The 21,097-nt window shown below is 42.3% G+C and overlaps 1 protein-coding gene across 5 annotated transcripts in view; it reads left to right on the top strand.

Moving 5' to 3' along the window:
• The first annotated feature begins 4,944 nt into the window (after positions 1-4,944).
• Positions 4,945-21,097, top strand: part of mef2aa (myocyte enhancer factor 2aa) — a 65,607-nt gene continuing 49,454 nt past the window's right edge. For 4 of the 5 annotated variants that reach the window (XM_079269543.1, XM_079269540.1, XM_079269544.1 and 1 more), the window contains exon 1: positions 8,322-8,458. The gene's annotated coding sequence lies outside the window, so the exon portion shown is untranslated. Of the gene's footprint in view, positions 5,132-8,321; positions 8,459-21,097 lie in introns of those variants that run through there. The other variant, XM_079269541.1, reaches the window with a different exon arrangement.

The following is a 21,097-nucleotide window of genomic DNA, read 5'->3' as shown; positions in this document are numbered from 1 at the left end:
TATTCGTATTGAACCGTTCGGTACGAGGCTCACGGTTCGGTACGCATGACGAACCGAATACGTTTGAATAAAAAAAATTTTTTTAATTGTTTAAAAAAATTTAAAAAACTATTTAACCAGGTAGTCCCATTGAGATTAAAAATCTCTTTTGCAAGATGTAAGTAACAATACAAGATGTAAGCAAGATGTAAGTAACAATACTACATAACATTAAGGAGCAGTTTTTGTTTTTTATGCTTCTGTGTTGCTTAGAAGACACCCCAGAAGATGGGTCACTCAGGTATAGTTCCATCATTGTTCAAAGTCAAAGAATAACTTCATGATGTTAGTTGTAATGAATAAATATATTTTAAAATCAAGTACATTTCTCTGGCATTTATAGTTTTCTACTGTATCATACCGAACCCAACCGTGGATTTTGTGAACCGTTACACCCCTACTCCTTTGTGTATTACCTTTATTTGACCTCTCTGGTCTCATAAAAAGTATTTTCCTCTTGCCACAATATCGCTAGTTATTCCTATTAAGTCCATGAAAACCAGGGATGTTTTTTTGTATTAGACAAGGACTTGATCAACTTTTGCTACACGACAACAATATTTGAGATCGTGGAGGGACAAACATTTAGTTGTTTGTTTGGAAGGGCTGCACACCCATTGTTCCCACGGAGGTTAAATGCACTATATGTTTCTGTGGGCTAAAGCAGCCAAACGAATGCAATCTAATGGCAATAATGTTTAGATGCCTCCTTGCCGGCGAGAGTCTTGGCCAGAGGCATTATGTTTTCGGGTTAAACTGTCCGTCCGTCCGGTTAATTCTTCATGACTAATAGGATGAAATAATGAAGTGATGACATTTCGGCCAGACATGGATGTAAACTGCAACATGACTGGTTGGCGGAGGCAAACAACCAGGAGTCGGTAATTCTAGTTTGTTAAAGTTCAGCTATAAGTCAAGAGTCGCCTAATCACGCTGAAATACAATCCCTAATTTAATGCTACTGCTGTGATTAATTACCTCAAACACAAGCTGGAAGGAGTGTGTGAGATCAGTAGAAAGTGGGGCATCAGCGGTCAGCTGTATTTGGATTATAAGTCAACATGCTTTTAGCTGCACTGCTTGCTGAATCAGCCGTTTCTTAGTAAGGATAGTGAATGATCTTAATCCTGTATATCCAGGTAACCTTCTCTGAAGGAGGAAGAGAACAAGAGTAGCGCCTGTTATAGTCAGACAATGTCTAGATAAAAACCACAACATATCTAAGCAGGTACTCGTACGTAGGTTTAGGATCTTTTGGTTTTTATAGCTTTTTTCCTCCCGTGACTGCAGAGATCCTGGCATGCCGCAGCTACCATAGAGGAAAATGAGTGAGGCGTCCTGTTTTTGTGTTGCAACTTCTCTGTGGGAATACATATATACCCTGTAGTTTCAGAGAGGCACCAGCAGTTTCTCTTACTTCTTGATAGTTGTTCTGAAGCTTTTCTCCGGATGGTGACAGCCTGTAGCACTGGTGTGAGAGGAGGAGAAGACAAAGCACTCTGTACTCCAAGTCTGTGTTTGATTAATGACAGAGGTGTGTGTTGCAGTGGGCACCCTCGGAGCAGCTACAGATCAGTCTTCCTGTAAGTCAAATCTGACACTCACCAACCCGCCGCCCCACCTTCTACCCCCTCACCACCATCAAACCCTCAGCACCTCACAGCCAAGTGCACCCAGCACGACATCGCACTCATAAATCATCCCAAACAAAGCATGTTTAATCTGTGACGTGCAGACCTGACACGCAAATGTATTACCTGTTGTAGAGAAAACTGCATGTGCCCCACTGAGTCAAGCCTCTATTTACCTTTGAGAAACCAGTGAAATACTGGAAAGACAAAGTCTGCTTCAAAGAAAGCTGATGATGGCAGTGTCTTTCAGGCTGAAGTCAGGAGACAAAGCCCCGCTTTACTCAACCATCCCGCTGCCTTTTCATGGCGGATGACATGCTTGCTCGACTTTCTCGACTGCACTTGCCAAAAAGATTTAGGGATTTTTCTCGAGCACATTTGTAAAACATGAATACCGAATTATCTCTCGTGGATTAGACTTGGATAGCTGGTATGAGTCATAACGCTGAGTGAGAAATGGGCACCTACTACCTACAATTGTGTGATATGGTAGGTTTTTAGAAATCAACCGGGCAGTGATAGAGCATTGTGAGGGAATATGCATTTAATATTGTGCTTGTCTTCAAAGGCAGCGGCATAGAAGCCATTCAGAGAATATGACAACAAAAACAAAAGTTTGGATGAGGTGTTTCGAAGAAAGCTGGAACTACTGTATTTTCTATTCGGCCTCATCAGTGTGCCACCTATCGGATGAAAAGATCTAACATGAAAAAAAAGAAAAGCATTATTTGGATTACAGTGAAAATGTAAATGCTGCCTACAGGTGAACAGTGACAGTATATTCAGATAGCTTTAGCTTTCATGCTATATAGTCTGACAAACTGAATTACAGTAGCATTAGCTTGATGTGAAATCGTTGCTAAAATGCCAAGAAGAACTGGCTGAAAGGCAGAAATTATAGAGTGGTTTCTCCCACACATTCCCTTTGGCAGTCTCCCTTGATCCCGCTCGTCCTCAACATGTCTTTACACTGTCAATGGTGGGAATGAGAAGTGATGGCACCTGCTGACTGGCTTTGGGGATGTCAGAAAATCCCACACATGAACACAAACACACACAACAAGGTTTTTGTCTATGATGCAATCATCGTCAGAAAATCTGTGAAATTAGCCAATAGTGAAATGCAGAATGATCCTTATGCCTCATAGAACATCAACGTTTTATCCCTTACAAGACAGAAAAGGCATCATGGATGTTCTTTTTCTTTTTTAATAAGTGTAATCACAGACATTTACAGATGGCTCTTACTTTAAAAAAAGGAGGAAATTAGAGAAAGTGTTTTGTTCCATTTTGCTCACAAAAGAAACGCGTTTGTAAGTATGAAAACCGCTAATATCTCCCAGCAACTTCTGACATTGTGAATTATTTGAGTCATTTCAGGTGATTAATTAAATAATACTTGGAATTAGGGACAAAATGAATAATGGTAAGAGCAGTTTCATTCCTGACCTTGTTGAATTTTTAATGAGCTCAGTACGGCGGAGACTCAATTTTATAAATGGAGCTATAGGCTCATGTGAATATTGGAGATAATTAAAGAGCGGATCTCTGTACATCTGCAGGAAAAGAAGGGGGCTCATCAAGCAAACTGCTCCACCTTGCAGTTGATGAGCATTCAGCGGTGTGATAAACAGGGAAGAATACTTTAAGCAACCCGAGAGACTGGTAATCTCAAGAGAGATCGTCAACTCATCATAAGGACCTTTGTGCTGTCGTTCTCTTGCCTCAGGAAGAGCACAGGCGCTCAACAAAACCCACTGCAGCGTGTCAAAGTTGTGCAGAAGTGCGATATAAACAAGATGAATAACACCACAGAACATTTGAGGAGTCGTGCCTATCATTAAACCTGAATAACAAATATGCTGCAACTGCATTGCCTCGATTTGCAAGGAACATTTGTCTGCAGTTGACCACAAAAGCTAACTGGACGTTTCTCTTCTGACCCAGAATTCACTGGAGATCTCATCGCTCTGTGTTATCTGCAAACTGACATCATGAGGCTTTTCATTTCAAGTGTCATTCGCTCACATTAACAGTTGAATGCTATTCTGTGCTGTCGGTTACTTTTAATTACAGCGGGTAAAGAGAGAAGAGATCCAAACTGTGAGACATGGAGTATTATTAGATCTCCATCTTGATTATCCAACATATTGCTGAGTTCTCCTCAGATATGACTTTGTTGGAAAAGTTTTGTGACATCAACATGATTCAAATGACTGTGGACGGAGAGTTTTAGCACTTTAAAACCATCAATTCAATTATTTAACACATTTGTAGGTACTTTACTGTAGTAACCCTTCTAGATTTGTAATATTTTTGTGTTAATGTATTTTAACCACTACTTGCAGATTTGTTTCATAAACTGGTGCTTATGTAGGGAACTCGCACTGCAGGGAATGTAATGGGTAACTTTATATTTCAGAGTCGTTATCTGAGACCGCAGTATGGCATGTGTTGGCAGTGTTTGTCCCAAGACTGGATGTGTAGTGTGCAGCGAGTGGAGGAGCAGGGATTGGTGAGAAGTGTTGAGGGCTTTTCACAAAGGCTGCTTTAATGAGCTTCAGATAATGAATTGTTATTTCGGAGCTCGGTGGTCAGACTGCTGTCTCAGAAAGTTGTGTGACTCAGTGATCTGTTTGTGCGGTTCTCATTTACAAAATAAACGTCTATTTCTTTCCCCGCTATCGTATTGTAGATCAAACTTGACTTATAGCCTAATAAAGCTCGCTTCATGAGACGACTGTTTTAGTCCCTTTTTTAATTGGAGAGAAAGAGTGTCTGGGTCTATTTGTGGTCTGGTGCAATGTTGGAAATGCCAGCTGTCGTGCATCAAAGCCCTGCTGGAACAAACCGTTATTTGGCATGCAACTTGTTGAAATGTATCACTATGTCACACACACAATACATTTTCACCTATAATTTAAAAAAAGACAATCTACCTCACATGGATGTTTGATAAAGTTTAAAAACAGTGTAATCTACATGATAATACCTTCCATTTTGAAGATTTATTTTTACTGTGAACCAACACAAATTCCTTTTACTGCCAGCTTTCTGTGGGAGGAAGGAAAAATATTCAACACTTTCTGGAGATATGACTGACAGCTGTGGCTGGTCCAGAGAGCGCCGAGCCAAGCCCCGTCACACAACGCATGCCCGACATATCTATGTCCATCTGGGGTCCTACCTTTCAAACCACTGCCCCCCCCCCCCTTGCTCTCCGCCTACAGAGAGACCAAGGGACAAGCGGAGGAACAGCGTGTGAAGACGGGCCTCTTAGGTCTCTGAAGGAAGCATCTAAAGCCAGCTGGTCTGGCTTTGAGGTAAATCAATGGACAGACTGAAACAAAGGCAGCCGAAAGAAGAGGAAGTGTTGTAGACGGAAAGAAAGGAAGAGAGTGACAGAAACTTGTTGTTTTTTGATTGAAACAGCAGGTTCTGTGAACAACAACAGCAAACAGGTGAGACACAGGTGTCAGGACAGGTCTTGACTCCTTGCACATCATGGAACTGTGATGCCAATTAACACTACTGTCATTCTTGTTTATAGTGAATCTACAAGATAGTATATTTTGTGTGATTATGTGGATTAGAGAAAGTATCCCACCACTTGTACTGTAAGCGTCATGTTGAGGTGGAACTTAATGAGCTGATCATGTAAATCACTACCTTAGTGTTGTTTGTATTTTTTGCTCTCATCACGGTTTTGTTGCTGGCATCATTTTTGGAAGATGGGAGGCAGGGGTGTATGTTGAAACAAAACTGCTGCTGAAGGAGATGCTGGGAGCAATTTGGATCCACACTGTCAGTTGGCATCAGCGTGAACTCACTAAGAACCACCGCACAGCAGACACTTTGCTGATTGAAAACACTCCAAGAAAACAGCTGGGGCCGGCTTCTGTATAATTCTTTGTTGTTGTGACTATTGTTGCTCACAATGCAGAGGAAAGTGCAGAATACCATGCATGACGATAACATGTGAGCAACACGCTGTCAAAATATTTTTTATAACAAATAAAAAATATTTTAAGTCAAAATATTAGTCAAAATATTTTTTATAAAAAATAAAAAATATTTTGTGTTCTTAAATAATGCAATATTGCTAAAACAGGCTTTCACTTTTGGACCAAACACTTTAAGAAGACGGGAACAATTTACAGATTTTAGGTAGGCAGGTAGGTAGACGGGTATGAAGCCTGTCCAATCATTACATTTGGGCCAAATGAAATTATTGTACGAACTTTTACAGTCCTGCGACAGCAACAAAGGCTGAATTGTTTTTTCTTTTTCTTTTTTTGTCAGAGCATTTGATTCATTAAATGCTGTCAAGGTGTGATGGGAATTTCGACAACAAAAAAGCTGCCCAACAAACAAATACAAAGTAGTGTATTGTAATACAATGTAGCTGCAGTGTTATGGCTTAATATAAAGGACTGATGTGGGTGTGAGAAGCAGAAGGGAGTACTACTAATCAAGCATCACTGTGGCCACCCTGGGAACAATAACAGTGCCCTTCTGGTTTAGCATAAGTCTCGATTCTTTTACTTTGAATGGGCATGCATGTGTGATTACACGTAATATGCAATTATCCTCAACTGGCAGAGATGGTAATGGTCAAGTAGACTCTTGTATCTCCACTGGCCTGTTAAAAATGCTGGCAGGTGTTAGTTTTGCTTTTGGAGCCTGAGTTTGCACGGAAAAGCAAAAGTGGTCCAAGGCTCGCGTAAACTGCAGGAAGAGTCAGCCCACATCGCCTCATGTGGCAATAAAGCATGCCCTCGTTTAACGTGAACCGGTGCATGACTAAAAGCCAGGAGCAGGATTATGCAGATTACATTTAATAAACTTCAAGCAATCGATTTTTAAACTCTAGCTTCTGATTTGTGAATTGTGAATTTAACACACGCACACACACGTGTGTGTGTGTGTAGTGGTAAAGGAATGCAGGAACTGTGTTGGACAGGTATTAAAATCCAGCAAGGACAGTTGTGACTCCTTGGCCTTGAGCCCTGAGGAGGAGGAAGACTTTTCCTATGGGACTGGGACTAACTGGTGAAAAAGGTAGCACAATACACCAGGGACCAAGCTATACTGGACTAATACAAATGAGCTACATACAGCTGGAGCCATGCTTCGTGAAAACTCCTTCCCTTCATTAGTGAGTATATATAACAGGATGCCATTAGAGGGGGATGCTAAAATAATCACACACTGTTTTACTCCTCTGCCGGGGCAATGGTGCCATCACGTCCCTGATTCTGGTTTCAGGGACACCAGATTGCTTTGGCTGCTATTTCTAAATCATAGAAAGAGAAGTCGTATGATATGGAAGCAGGCATTCAAAAGCAACATGGCATGCCTTTGAGATGATGAGTTAAACCTTTGTGCAACATGTGTAATTCATCTGACTCCCATGTGATAGCAGGTGTGGAAGCAGATGATTCAGATCCTTTGTTCAAGTAAAAGTAGCAATATACCAAAGTGAAGATATTGCATTATAAGTTAAAGCCCTGGAATTAGAATTTTTGTTGAGTGACCATCAGAATTGTATGCAAAATGAAGGCAACTTAAACTATCAAGAGGAAAAATCCTCTATTTGTGTTTGTTATGGAGATTTGTACAAAAATGATTATGGTTTTATATACATACAATCTTAAACTATAGTGACTATGATATCGGATAAAAGTACAAAAAGTACAAAATGTTTAGTGGAGTAGAAGTGTAAAGTAGCAGAAAATGAAAAAAACTCGAATAAACTGTAATAAATGTACCTATGTGAAAGGGGTAGCCCTATTAACTTGACATGGCTTTGAACTGCCAAATATATTTATAAAATGTGTCCATGTGCATGTAGTTGCTCTATCCAAACCTGGCCGCACGTGCCTCCCATTCATATTAAATACATAACTGAAGCAGAGGATGATAATTGTGCTCAATTTCTATCGCACCTGCTTCCAACCGCCAGCGTAAACAGCCCAATGAGCCAAGCACTCCACTTCCTCTCATCCTGCACGTACACGTGAGATGCTCATGTGCGAGTCATCCAGGTCCCGCCTCACTCCTCTAATTGGCTGCTCAACAGATACCGAAGATTCTTATTGGCTATGGGACGTGTCCTTTAAACCAAATTCCATTGCTGTTGTCTTAGAGATGTGACGTCAAATGTGTCTAATGTGATGAGGCCAAGCCGAGTAATTTGGGAAAGTAGTTGTCCTCATGTTAAGTCGGTCTTAAAGAAAACATATTTTACTTCAGTAATTATTGTGTTTGATTTAGTTGTGTGTTTGGTTTTGTTAGTTCTTTTGGTCAAAGTTTAGTCTGTTTTATGTTGTAACTGACTCGTCCTCGGGGCTGTCTGGAACAAAGTTGTATTGTGAAAAAGTATTATGACACGAGTCAAACAACAGCAACGCATTAAAAAACAATGTAGCATATATATTATACAGGCTACCAACAGTAACCTATTGCGCAACTTCCATGGCTCAAATTCATTTTCACTTTATTTGAGTTTTGTTACGTTTGTATTTACATTTGTACTACTTATTCTAATGTTTTGACGGCGGTTTGTGTGTGTGCGCGCGTGTGCGTGTGTGTGTGTGAGAAAGAGAGAGAGAGAGAGAGGGTAAGGGGAGGAGTCTCTCGCTGACAAGAGGGAGACTGGCTTTTTCTGAGTTTGTCAGCTCCCCCTAAAATAGCAGGCAGCGTGTAAATGTGAACTGAAATTACGTTTATCCACTGGAGCCACCGATATAGAGTGTCTATACACGGCGACTGAGTTTGGAGTAAAGGTGAGTAACGGAAATAGAAACAATGTTGCTGAGTGTGGCAGCGCTACAGTGAGTGAGAGTAGAGGAGCGCAAGAGGGAGACGTAGAGAGGATTTGGGAGACGTTATCTGTCTCTCTATGTATCTGTCTTCTCCGGGGTACGAGGGGAATGTGAGACAGATTGCAATTCCGTCGCACTTAACATCAGTCATGTTGAATTATCAGTTAGGTTAAACGTAATACGTCCAAGTGTGTTTGTGTGTGTGTGAGTGTGTGTGTGAGTGCGTAAAGGGTGTAGTCAGACGCGCGCGCGCTGTTTATCAGTCAATTGCGAGAAACTTTTACAGGAATCATTGTCAACAGTAATACGCCGATGATAAGCATAACTGTAGATCCTTCAAGATGGTCCAGTCGGGAGTTATGAGTCTTAAAACTGCCTCGCGTGTAATCCTGGAATCGAAAGTGCGGATTGTCAAACTGGAACTTTATAAAACATGCGCGTCGTTTGGGTAAAATGGTAATCAATGTGTCTATAATACCATTGTTGATCCATCACAACGAGAGCAGGCTACGGTTCACAGTAGTAGAAGTTGAAGTCTGAATTGAAACTTCTAAAAACGTAAACCTTGCCAACATACTTCAAATGTAGCACATATTTTGTATTATATTTAGAGTTTTAGCATGTTGGCGCTTTGTCAGCTTTGATCGTTGCTTGACATTATTTGTACTGAAATCTAGATGGTGCTGGTCAGCCTGTGCGCGGTGACATCGCTACACTTGCTTATTGCCAAACATGTTGTTACCGGTGGTGTCTGTATCAGTAGCTGCATGACATCAACCCTAACTTCATTTTATTCTGGCAATTTAACATGATATACAGTGAATCAGCCGCTTATACCTGATAGTATAGTTCCTGATCATAAAGTAAACCTCTCAGTCATTAGTTTGTTGACGAGATGATGAGGGTTAAAATAAGCTCAGCTGAAATGTTCCCACTCAGGTGAATACATATTTTGGAGCTTATTATTGTATTGATATACTTATTTTTTAAAGTGACAGACTGTGGGACAGTATATTTCAGATAAGCTGTACGGTCAGCCTCGTCACAGAGCTTGTGAGAGAGGATCTTTGAATCTGTGGGACTCTTGTGACCTTAACCCCTCGCCAGAGTGGGCAGTGGCCATCAGTAAGCTGACCTTCTCAAATGTTTTCTATGAGTACACTGTGCACGTCTCATTAATATTGTACCGAAGTAGAATACTATATTCAGTTGTAGCAGAAAATACAGCTGTCATAACCTTGAAATTGTGCTCTATTCACTTCTCTTTTACAAGTTAATTCTTGCTTTGGAAATTGTTTGGTTGTCTGACATGTGGCAACTCGTAAAGTGTGTTTTGTGTTGCTGTACAGATGAAATACAGTATATTTTGTAGATCGGTAAATCCAAACTGCATCAGCATCCATAGCAGCTGTGTATTCGGCCTATTGTTTATTATTATATAAAAATGATGTCTTTGCCTCTTACCCCAGTCATCAATATTTTACGATATATCCCTCAGTTACCAGGGCGATCCAGAGACACATTTTATTGTGAAAGTAATTCTCCAGGGACATGAGTTGTTGCAGCACCATTAAAGCATGCTTGTATCTTTCACTGTCCATTTACTGTTACCGCTGTTCTGGCGGCGTGTGCATTACCATACCAGCTGTTTGCCTTTGATTTCTAAAGCAAAGCAGTAAAACACCCTTCAGTCTGCAGTCATTAGCTTCTGTACTGCCCCTGGCCCCGCCAGTAATGGGCCTTATTGCTCATGATCCACATCACGTGAGCTCTTATGTCGAATGTGTGGATGAGGGATTCTATCAGCGCTGCTGAAATGGATATCATTTGAACAATTTATGTTGTGTATGAGTCAAAGGACTGAATATGATGCGTGTGAAGGCAGGCGCAGGGAGAGCCATCACTGATGTCTCTCTGTGAACTGTTGCTCTAATCTCAGAGAGCCCAAATGTTCTACCTTTGCCATTACGCAAACACACACACAGAGGTTTGATAAAATATCTATTAGATTCCACCTTGTATCATTGAATCAACGACGTGGCGATGAAGTGAAATGGACGGAGGATCTTACACGATGACTACCACTGTTTATTAAATGCTTTAGCCTTGTTACATGTTCTGTTTGTGCCCCGGCATGTCTCTGTAAATGTGAGTGAGTGCGCGTTAGCGTCTCAGCACAAGTTCTCGGTGGAAAGGGAGAAATGAGAGGTGGCGACGGTGTGAGGAACGGGCAGCTGCAGCATCTTTTACTGCACTCCTCATCCCACTTCAATCTCCGTGTCTCAGCTTCTTCTTCCAGGAGAAATGTGGAGTGTGTGGGCGAGTCGGATCTGCAATTAACGCTGGTTGTCAGAAAGAGAATGCTGGCGTTTACACGATGCCTCTGAATCACTGAGTGAAAGTCTATCTCCTCCACTCTCCTCCTCCCAGGACATGTTTCCAAGGAGGACAAAAACACCAGAAAGCTGAAAGCCAAGGATGTATCAAGTGACAAATAAGAGATAGAAGCCGAACATTCTTGGTCCAATAAAGAGGATAGTGTTTCTCTCATTGTTTGGTGAGCCAAGATGTTCTTTTATACTGCAAATTTTGCTCTAATCTAGCGATTATGGATACAACCATTGTTTTCTTTATAACTTTAACATGATTGTGAATCTGTTTCTTCAATCTTTTGGCTTCATTTAAATGCTATGGATTGTTATCTTAAAGTGAGCCTTGTGTGCTGTTGACTTTTCTGGTGAAGAATGTGAACATTAAATCGAGTCTCTGGGTAGATGATCCGGAGCTGAAACATCAGAAAGGTTGCGTGAGTTCAAAGGCAAACGTACTGAGGTGTTTGGAGACTCTTAAATTAATAATTGTTTTTTTTTTCATTTTTCTTTGTGCACTTACTTTAAAAACTGGTGTTTTGTTAAAAAAAAAGAAAAGAAATGTCGGATCACTCGGCATCTTAGTAACATGATTCATTGTTTATTGGAGCTCTATCGGCAATATGGAGATTCCAGCGTTTTCCTGTGAGACCTGGAGGTTGGATGCAGAATCTTGAGCCTGGCAGATAATGTTTTTGACCGCAGTTAACCGTAGACTAAAGAGAAAAGACTTTTGTAAACAGATAGCAGGCGGTTGGTGTACAGAAAACCATTAATCAGCCCTGAACTGTACATTTAAAGCAGGAAACCTCACATCACTTTCAAGTCCAGAGACTCATTTGTAATAAAACCTTTTTTCCTCTCTGTGTTTGCTTAATGTTATATAGGTCACTGTGGGCCTTGGTTATCACGAGTACCTCACTGCCAAGAGGTCCTGGCTTTAGCTCCTGTGTTTGCATGTGCTGCCTGTGTTAAACAACATCTTCATGTGCTGTGATCATGAGCCGTGGGTCTGCTTGAGAACTAGCACTGGGTGTCAGACAACATCAACTTGCTAAATACTACTTACCGTTTTACATGGGGTGGTTTATTCTCCGTTAAAGGACTGTTCACGTAACCATTCAAATACAGCGTTTACATTTGAATTCAGCTTTAAATATAATTGAGTCAATTCAAAGAGTTCATACTCTGGTTAATACCTACTAAATAAGTCTTTTACTTTCCAAATATCTATAAATAAATGTCGTAGATACTGCAATACAAACATTAAATAACTCTATTAGTGGCTGTTGGTCGTCTTCAGTGTTGTTTAAGCCCTCTAATGGCCCGGGGTGAGCTCAGAGGGTAAATGTGTTACTCGCTGAGGCTCTGTTTGTACAGCAAGACTGCTCGCAGTGACCTTTCAACTGTCCTGCCCTTGACAGAGACCTCTGGTGGTTAAGCCACCCTGTTTGGCTCACTCAGCACATGTGCTGCTGAGCAGGGCAGAGCAGCTTAAGGCTACACCGTCTTTTCCTGTCGCCCCCTGCTCTTCCAAAACGAGGCCGATCGGAGGTCTCTCCACCTCCTCTACCGGGACCACACGCAGGAGAAGCAGCAGGAAGATCCTCAAGCGGCGCCGCACTCTAAACTCTGCCGTTGATCTGCTTTCGCCGCCATGACCCCTAGACTGTCTCTCACTCCACATCCACACTGGACACTGACTGTGACTAAATACAAGTACACAAAGGCATGGTGTCACAAAGCCAGCGTAGCAACAGTAGCGTCCTAAAATAACACCGGAGTTGCTTTCTTGTGTTCTCTAATTAGTGTTTTTAGCGTCTGTTTGTGAAGCACCACACCATTACTTTTGAGTTCCATCAGTTGCTGGCAACTGTGTTAAGTTTTGACAGGCCACATTCTGTGACGGGCACACAGAATAGCACATGCACACTATGTGGTTTGGGAGGTTAAGACTGTGAAAGCATGCATTGGAGCAAAGGGGGTGACTTTGAGAAGTCAAGTCATTTAGCACCCTCGTAAGATGCCTCATCCTCGTTTTGGCTCTCTGGAGTGCAAGAAAAAAAAACCACAGCACTGTGCATCATCATACAGGGCATACAAACCAAACGTGTGTGTCCTGTGGTTTGGTTAGTCATTGTTTTTAAGCTTGTTTTCTTATTGTTGTTGTTCCATGAAACAGACCTTTGCCTACACGGGAGATGAAACGATAGCGAGTGACTATGTTGCGACTCAATACTGTGGTTATATTAAGTTGAATCATCTATAGAGCAAAACTGATGGTTGAAAAGGAAGTTAAGAAAGACATCTCTTTGCTGAGTTGCATTTTATGTGAATTTTAATGAGACTCTGGAAAAAAACATAAATCAAAGGAATATATTATAATCTAATTTACTAGATCAAAAGATCTCCCATGATTGCTAATATACCCCACTGTATTGAATGCCTGATGTTCTACAGTAGATCTTAAAACGCATCTCTCACTGGAGATTTATCTTCTCCAGCTTTGTGTGGAAGTGGAAGTGTCAGGAACAAACAATTGAATTATGTGCAAAGTCAACTTTCTGCAAAGTCTGGTGAGCTCTGTGAGATGAAGATGTTTACGCCGTTCGAACCAAGCGCCACAGTAAGTGATTTGAAACATTTAAATGAGCCTCCTATTATGTTACGCAAGATAGCAAAAAAGTAGAGTCCACGGAGAAGTGTTAACCAGTGGCTGGTGTAGTAACTACAGCTGTGAGACCTCTGTGTCACATCTCCGCACGATGACTAAAAGTCCAGTAGCAGCTGCTGAGAGGAGAAGTAGAATCTCCCGCAGCTTGACCGGCCCTGTGGCCGGAAGGAGGTCTGGCCCCGAGATATCGTTGTTTTTCTGTTTGTCTGAGAAGCCTGAACCAGGACAGCTGGTAGGGGGAGGGGGGGGGCGGATTCCTCTCATTATTCTGCAGCACACCAGCCATATGAACAGTGAGGGGAAGTGACCCAGCACCCTTTGCTCTCTGGAAGCTGCCCCAGCAACATCAGGGGCTCTGACTTGTAGTTCAAAGTTGTCTTCCTCTCTCTGCTGGCGGGGCTCAGCTCGAGCAGCGGCAACACTGCAACGCTCCATGCGTGTTCTCTCAGCTTCAAAGCTGTTATACATGCGACTGAGGTACAGTTTGTTGTGTTTAGTTTGTTGTGTTTATGTTGTGTGTGTGTGTGTGTTGATTCTGGGTGATAACACCATGTCCACGATAGGGGAAGTGTAAGCCTGGTCAAGTATCACTTTTACAAGCCATGGTGTCTTCTACAGGCTTGTGCAGTTAAGACGGCATCCTAAAAGGTCAACATTGCTGCTTCTCCCTCTTTAAGTGGACACAGTTTCAAAATCTCTCGCAAAGTTTCTCATTCAGTCAAAATTAGCGGTTCAAAATCAAGGACGATTCAGAAAGTATTGTCATTGCGTCTCCAGTCTCTAGATCCCAGCTCTCCATCGTGTGACTGCGATTGTGAGTGAGGTGTTGAGTCTGCCCGCTGTTTGTGCGTCCGCCCATCTGTCCTCTCCCTTTCTCCCAGTCCACTTTCCATCTGCGGGCTGTGGGCAGCAGATCTAGTTGAGAACGGCGTAGTGTTTCCACCAGTGAGCTGTTGCCAGCCTGTATTCATGTCAGACTCTGTTGTTGTTGTTGTTGTTGTTGTTGCTCCCCCCCCCCCCCCCCCCCCCCGCCCCTCAACCTCTGTCACTGGTCCAACAAACAGAGGTGTTCAGAACTGACTTCAGGACCAGAGGCTATCAGCAAACAGTTTGACTGAAAAGATTCCTGGAGAGGCGAGCAGCAGCAGCAGGCCCTGTGGGGGTCTCTCTCTCTCTCTTTCCCCTTTCTCTGTCGGACTCCCTCTCTCTATCACACTGTTTGCGCACAGTGTTCATGTGACAGCTCGCACACATCATCTGATTTGGGAGAAGCAGTAGCTGCAGAGATGTCTACTTTGCTCAGTGAATGCCGTTTATTGATGTCAATAGAGATACAAAAATCTTGTACATCATGTATCCATCCGCCATTTGAAAATAGAGCTTTCAGGGATATTCTGTTATTACTGTTAAACACCTCATTCACAAAGCAGATCCTCATTATTCAAAATGAAAACTGGCTTCTCAGTGTGACCGTACAGAAACCTAGTAACGTGAAAGAAACCTCATGACAAACATTTACAAATGCAGTTTTTCTACATTTCGAGCCTGAATGTGTCACACTGTATCTTCAGAAAATGGATGAGCAATTGCTTTATTGGTAAATTGTTTTACATGAAACAAAATGTGTGAATAAACAGTCCTGTGTGAGATCATTAACGGCCTAATTCTATAACATGAAATTGTAAGAAAAAAATCAATGCTACTTCAGCTAGCCTTTTTTCCCTGTTATGACTCATGGCCATCCTCACTGCTCAGATTGCATAAACCTTTTATGTAATGGAACACTGTGGGAAAGAGGCATCGAGTGGAAGATAGAAAATGTGGAGAGAAAATCAAATATTTATTCTGAGCTTTTAAATGCTTTTCCCCCATTAAAAGCAGACAAGTCTCTGAAGGCAGATAGTCAATATAATCCCAAACATATGGACTACATCTATGTGTACCAAGAACTGTTGTCTTTCCACAGCGTCTCAGTATTTGTTTGGTTAAATCATCAAACACTGGGGGAGAGTTGAATATCTGGAATCTCAGTGTCTAATCTGGATCCACAGTGTTTCCAAAGATGTGTTGAGATCGAGTAAATGCGCTGCTGCTGAGACACAGTATGCATGACGTCCCCAATATCCTTACAGTGTGGATTCCCCCTGGAGGAAGATCTCGGTTCATCCTCGCTGTTTACCATTTCTGAGTTTGCGGTCTGTGCAACATCAAAAGGCTGCCATGGCACTTAACACAGCTCGCAGGGATCCTTGGAGGGTGGGGGACTGAAGCTCCCTATGGTGTTGGCATTACTATTGTTCCCTGGCGAGAAGACCACCTGATGATCGACAACCATGCAAATGGACACATGCCATCGCACCACATCAGACCACACAGCACCACACTGTAATGCTACGATCATTTATAAACCTCTAGGACCAGGCTTTCATTGGTTTTTTTATATCCATGCGTGTGTGTGAGTGTTAGAAAAACAAGTTTCTTGTAGATATTTGCTGCACCAGTTTACAGCAAAAACTAACGAAATACTGTATTGCGAGATTTCAGATGTGTAACAAGCAACGTGTGACGCAGGAAGTGCCATGTCAAGACTTTGGCTTGTTAAACTGACACTGTCATAAGGAATGTTGGTGATGGAGGGCTTTTGCTCAGAGACATAGTTTGTTAAACTGATGGCATTAATATAAAGTGAGTAGTTAGATATAAGTCTGTCAATTGCATTTTACAGATGGCATACTGTAGATTGGCTGATTAATATTTACTTCTACGGGTAAAACGTATGGAGAATATAGACTGCCAGAGTTTTTCTGGTACCAGTATCGGCAATGCCTGCAATACAGCCTAAAATGCTGGATCAAGTATTGGCGAGTATGGGAGTCTATGCATTGATCCGATATCACGTATCATTTATCAGCTCATTTCCTTTTACAAAGGAACAACAACAATACTGATGATGGAAGTAGCTAATGAGTGAACCATCTCGCTTCTTTTTTTCTTTGTCTCTTTTTCTTTTTTAGACTTGCACATGCGCAGTACCGACTCTGTACTGTGTTTATTTGTTCCTGTTAAGGGTTTAAACTGAGGCAGGTCATACAGCCATGATAGCAATGTTAGAATAATAATAATATGTTTTTTATTTTTTATTTTTGCTTTTAACTGGTAATGGATTCGTGATGGGTATTGGCCAATACGCAAGGTCAGTTATCGGAAAAAATAGTATCGGAACATCTCTAGTATATACTGTACCATTATTAATTACAAATATAATGTCATTTCCAGCTACCACCTTTGCTTGGATTAGAGATAAGAGATGAAACTGGTTTTATAGGCATTTTGCCGTGGGCTGGATGGATCTTTTCATCCAGTTGGTTTGTCTTTAAGAATTGTGGAAATACCTTCAGAACGGCATTAAGTGTGAAACAATCTTTTAGTTTTTCAAAGATTGCTGCGTAGTTCATTTTCCCAAACTTGGATGCTTAGCTCTGTGGCTCGAATGTTAATGCTAGAGGCACAAACGGGCCAGTACATTATAGCAACTGTACCTTAATGTCTATAATCTCTGTTATCTAGCGCAATCCTTTTTTTTATTAAACATAATTCATCACCCTATTCTTGCATCAGGGTAGTTATTATCATTTTCTTTGTTCAAAAAAGTTTTCAAGGGATTTACCTTGAGGAGAAGAGCAGCTTTTCAACATGAAATGGATATAACTGTTAGGAGAGGGTCATCGCATTTATCCTTGAGAAACTGAGAATCCATTCATTGGCTGAGCTCGAGAACCTGACTGACGCAAATGGATCATTGGGAATAGAAGTGTCCCAGCAGTAATTATGTTACAACGCCGCTGCCGCACACTACCACTGAGGTGGGATGGGATGGGCGTGGGGTGCTTCTTTTAGTCTTGTTTCCCTTACATCTTTCCACATAGTTAACACAGTCATACTGGTCGCTCTCTCCCACTCTCTGTCTGACCCGCCCTCCCTCCCTCCCTTGTTTTCTGTCTGTCTCTTTTCCATACACACACCTGCTATCAAACCCAAACACACACATGAGGAGCAGTGGAAAGTTTCTGACTAACGTTTATCCTGCTCTGCTGAGCCAACAACTCTTAAAGTCAGGAAAAAGTTAGTAGCTGATCATGTCACCTATTTGTCGCTGTTATCTTTCTGGCCTCTAGAGCTCAGCTGCCTCTGCCTCGAAGCTGAAGCAAAAATGTTCTGTTTCGGGGTTTTTTTCCGTGGTATCCAGGCCTCTGTGGCACTAAGTCTGTTTAAAAAAGAGACACGAAATTAATGTAATGTCAATGGCGTTTTCTCGTGAAACCCCAAAGGCACTTAGTCAAAGTCACCTTGTGTAGTCCTCCTGACAGTACTGTGAGAGTGAGATGGAGGATGTCTGTCTGGTAGTGCTGTCAGCACATGATGCCCTTCATTGTTGGTTGTTATATATCCACTCATCGCCATTCAGATTTTTTTTTTTTTTTTTAGATTGGATAGATTTTCTGGTATTCATCTGAAGAGTGACATCGTTTCCATTCAGTTGGCTGTGTATCGTAGTGAAACATTTTCTCAGCGAGAGCAGGTTCATCCTGTGGGGTTTTCTTTCCTTTTGATGTCATTTCGGAGGTGATAAGTAGCTTTCCGTCTGCGGGTCCCTGTCTTACAGCACCCACCCCCCCCCAACCCAAGCAAGGTGCTAGCAGCATGGAGGATTGTTTGAACTTGCATCGATCCAATGTGGGATTACAGCTGGGTCATTGGAGAGTTGGACTGAGCTACCAGTCATCAGGGCAGATTAACCACTCGCTGTCTGCTCGGCTGCCATTTCAGTGCAGGCTCTCACTGCCCCAGTCTTTGTCACTGTCCCTACTGTGCAGGTCACCGTCTCCCTTTGAACAATGCATTTATACATCTTACTCGATTGAGTTAGGTTCAGACTGATATAAATATTCCGAGGAAACATATTGCCTCATGAAATAAGACAAGAAAGATGTTTGACAACCTTCTGACATGGCTTGGCTTTAAATCTGTAAGCAATTTATGAAACGATTGTCTTAATCTTTACCATAAACCAGGTATATGTGTTTGATTTTCTTTCGACACCTTCAGGGAACTCATGTCATATCATTTCACCCTCTCCTTTAAATGTTATTAAAATCATTCTCCGGTGTGAGAAATGTCACCCCAAGCAACGCTTTGCAGAGGAAGGGGAAGTGCTGCAAGTCCATGTTTTGCAGACCGCCCCACCTCGCTCTTTACATTTCTCAAAGCCTCCTTTTTTCACTTTTTTTGTTCGCATGCCCTTGCGATAGCTCTTATTAATTATATCTCATTAGTTGCCGTGGAAACTGAGGTGAGGGAATGTATAACATGAGTTGAAAAAGAAGAAAGCCAGAAATCATGAGAAAACGCAAGACAGAAAGAAGGGGGGGGGGTTGAAAAGAGGGGATGGAGAAAGTGGTTGTTGAGGGATCAGCCATGTGTCAGATTAACATCAGGAGACATTAACACTAGTGATGCTGCCGGGGCCACAATCCTGCTTTTCACTGCTGGAGAGGGAGATAAGCGTGCTCTCACAAAAGGAGACGAGAGAGAGAAAGCGTGAGAGGGCTGGCTTGCCTCCACTCCCCTCAGGCCAACAGCCCCATTTACAGGTACAGCACCTCCTGATGAAAGCGAGAACAAAGAGGGGGATGTTCATTTCCGACCGCGCTGGTGTCAAGGCTCCATTGAAACAAATCGGTAAAACTGTGGATTTAGGCTGCTCCGCTTCATGTCTCCAGTCTGCCAGAAGCTAATCTGAAACTGAGCCACAGTGTTGACACTTTGAGTTCGATACACTTAAGTACGTTTTCATGGATTACTTCACAGAATCCCCATATCAATGCGCATCGGATTACAGCATCCTATCAGAAATTGTACTTCTCTCATAATCGTGTCGTTTCAATGCATATTTACTCGTATTGTGAGAGCTGTGATTCATTCTTATGCAACCGGTGGAGTGTTTGAATAACAAGGAAAGGTCTCTGCCTACTAATTGTAAAGTGAGCGGCTGAGAGCAGCGTGTGCACGTCGTCCAGCCTGCGTAATGATCCTTCCAGTAAACACAATAAGCACACAGAGTGAAGCCACAGGAGATGAGCCTCTGTTGTTGTTTAGTCTCGGGACTCAGTCGGGACGATAATAAGGGGAAGGATCAGAGGGGAAGGGTGTCCCCAAGGTGGTCCCTCCCTTTCTTCCTCCTCTCCATCTCCTACCAGGCTCCCACTGACTCCCCCGCAGAGGGGCAAGTAAAAGGGTCGTGAATAACAGGAAGTGGAGGGGCAGGAAGTTGAGTCTTGTCTGCCCACGGCCTGCGGTAGGATACTGAGGCTAACGGTGCCTCGCACAGGAAGAGCAACTGTCACGGCTATGCTCAAGACTTTGGCTGCTGTCCATCACCGTCAGAGAAGTGACGGCTCGCTTGCTTCTTTGACACGAGTCAGATAGAATGAATTCTCGGATAACCTTTTAATATATCTATATGAGAAGACTGGAAAAGAGCTGGTGTGGTGTAGTTGATACAGTGTTGTTACAAACGTACAGAATAACACTGGCCTCATTTTTTTTTGTTAGTTAGGAAAACATAAATCTACTCTGTCATTTTATGTTGCCATTTATATAGGACAACGGTTGAGGGAGAAATGCCTCAGGTTTGTGTGGAGTGAGCACAGGCTTGAACGCAGAGAGGAGGAGGACGTGCCGGATCCAGTAATTACACTGGGAATTGAGCATTTTTATTGATTGTGAAAGGGCCAGGCCTGTCACCAAGCCTCCCAGTCTCTCTCCATGGCCTGTCTTAAGGGAGAAGGAGGCGGACTGACCCACCTGTCACTTGACCAGTCTCGCACCTCGTCATGGAGAATCTAATCGGCTCTGGTCAGAAATGATTGTAATGCTTAGGTACTTCCATGGATACAGCGTGACAGTCTATTTAACAGAAGGTACAGTACGGCGCGGACTCCCTCTGTTAGACAAGTCATATTGGCTCTCTGTCAAGCTGATGTCGTCGTTCCTTTGGCGACATATTCTCTGCACATCGATATATGTGTTACTTAAAAATGTTTGATAAGCAACTTTCAAAAGTGCTTGGACTGGTTTATATCAAAGCGGACCAGGTGTAATATATCAGGGCTTTTAAAAGAGTATGTGAGGAGATGCTGTTATACAATGTGCCACTTTGTGTGTACAAATTAGGGATCCACATACAATTTATCAACCTCAAAACAACAGACGGACCATCAAGTTGTGTCTATGGCTGTTGTACACACAGTTTGTGCTATAGGGTTACTGGTGTTGTGAATACAGACATTACAAATAGCCCTGAGCTGCTGTGAGCAGAGACGTTCACACCTGATGCTCACTTGTTGTCCTCTGTGCGTCCACATTGAAAGGGCCCCCCTTGATATAATTACATGGTGCTCCGTCTGGTTTCCCTTGACCAAAACTGACCTGTTAGACAATGTAGCTCATCCGTTTTTTAATTTCAGTTTCTAAACGTTCGCTGTAAGGTCAGTCCAT

Source organism: Melanostigma gelatinosum (assembly GCF_949748355.1).
Source record: "Melanostigma gelatinosum genome assembly, chromosome: 1".
Taxonomy (NCBI): domain Eukaryota; kingdom Metazoa; phylum Chordata; class Actinopteri; order Perciformes; family Zoarcidae; genus Melanostigma; species Melanostigma gelatinosum.
The sequence above is the reverse complement of the archived record's forward strand: the minus strand, read 5'-3'. Positions and strand labels throughout refer to the sequence as shown.